Source organism: Puma concolor, chromosome B4, assembly GCF_028749965.1.
Source record: "Puma concolor isolate L17-30 chromosome B4, mPumCon1.1.hap2, whole genome shotgun sequence".
In the NCBI taxonomy this organism is placed as follows: Eukaryota; Metazoa; Chordata; class Mammalia; order Carnivora; family Felidae; genus Puma; species Puma concolor.
In genome coordinates, this window is record NC_141673.1 from 116081255 (window position 1) to 116083341 (window position 2087).

The window sequence follows — 2087 nt, forward strand, 5'->3', positions numbered from 1 at the left end:
GGCATCCTGAACCATGTGGCAATTTCGGAAGCCCAAGATTAAGAAATGCTGTACCAGGACTTTCTATCTGGAGGTGGAAGGGAGAAGCATAGGGCAGTTTCTATTTTCAGAGTATGGTTCCAGGACCTCAACTTTGAGGAAGTCATAGCACAAAGCAGTTAATAAAAACATAATACATGTCACACAGAATTACACAATTCAGGCACTTTGAAAGACCTACGTTTTAGCTTTCTGCACAGGAGAGCAGAAGGTCTCTGATTCACACACAGGCCCAGTTTTACACACAGCCCTCCTAGATAAACAGTGGCCACAGCTCAGAGTATTCCGGAACTTCCCCTCCCTCCCCATGGCTTACTGGGGGATTTTCCTCCCCTTCCCCCCACGTGAGGCCCCATTTTCCTTGTTCAGTTGCTGTTCCCACTTTGCATACTGCTGACCAAAGTTGATGAGTACAGTATTCCAAAAGGTGAGAAGGCAAAAAGAAGGAGGGGGACAGAGACACGGTCCCTTTCATCCTTGGCTGCACTCCCCCACCAAGAGTCCTAGGGAGCCGGGGAGAGGGCTGCAGGAGCTGAGGGCACAGCCTTGCACACAGATGTGTCCTGAATGCATCATAGATGCTCACTCCTTGCTTCTTAAGGTAATCACGCGCGGCCCAGAGCTCCAGGGATGGAGTTTCATCTGGGATGGGTGCTGCCGGGGCAGAGCAGAATTTAATGACTCACCATGCAGTCTCTTCAGGTCTAAGGGGCATCCCTAATCCACCTCAGAGGGTGAGTGAGGCCAAGCAGGTCCACAGCCAGCAGCTGCAGCGACCCAGGCTGTGACAGAGGAATCGGTTTGTTTCAGGTACCAGAGAAGCCTGGCCAAAGGCCCCAGAGCAGTTGGCCGTGGGGGCAGGGCCTGAGGTCTGGAGGTCCCTGAGCAGGGGGAGTCAGCCCTGAATCTCCTCCTCTACTGGATACTTCATCCTTTAGGCTAATGTGTCTTTTTAGTGTTGTCCAAGCTAACTGCTTCGACAGGGCATGGCTGTTCTGCAGATTGAAGCTTTGTCACTTTGAAAGACTTAACATGAAAAAGTCCAATTATAATTTGAAACTCTCACACTTACCATGAGAAACGTACATACGCCCATGAAGGAAAAAGAGTTACTGGATTTTTAAAACACCATTTCAACTTTAAAAATTGTTTTAGGGGCGCCTGGGTGGCTCAGTCGGTTAAGCGTCCGACTTCAGCCAGGTCACGATCTCGCGGTCCGTGAGTTCGAGCCCCGCGTCAGGCTCTGGGCTGATGGCTCGGAGCCTGGAGCCTGTTTCCGATTCTGTGTCTCCCTCTCTCTCTGCCCCTCCCCCATTCATGCTCTGTCTCTCTCTGTCCCAAAAATAAATAAATGTTGAAAAAAAAAAAATTTAAAAAAAAAAAAAAAAAATTGTTTTAAAGGTCAGGGAGCCTGGGCGGCTCAGTCGGTTAAGCAGTTAAGCGTCCAACTCTTGATTTCGGTTCGGGTCATGATCTCACAGTTGGCGGGTTTGAGCCCCACATCGGGCTACGCACTGACAGCGAGCCTACTTGGGATTCTCTCTCACTCCTCTCTCTGCCCCTCCCCTACTCGCACTCTTTTTCTCTCTCTCTCAGAATAAATAAGTAAGCTTAAAGAAATTTGTTGAAGAGTATAATGATTCTAAATTTACTCACGTCTCTGCCTGTATAGGGTCTCATCCGAAGTTTATTATCAGAAGTTTGGACAGATCATTATTCAAACATCTTAAGTGGTAAATGTGTAATTGTTACAATATAGAAAAAAATTAGAAAGTTATGCTCATGAAATCAGTCTCAAGTTCCTCTTAACTTTAAAAATATCTTATTTAGGGGCATCTGGGTGACTCAGTTGGTTAGGCATCTGACTTCGGCTCAGATCGTGATCTCGAGGTTCATAAGTTCAAGCCCCAAGTCAGGCTCTGCTGATAGCTCAGAGCCAGGAACCTGCTTCAAATTCTGTGTCTTCCTCTCTCTCTCTGCCCCTCCCCCACTCACACTCTATCTCTCTCTCAAAAATAAATCAATAATTTAAAAATATGTAAACAAAA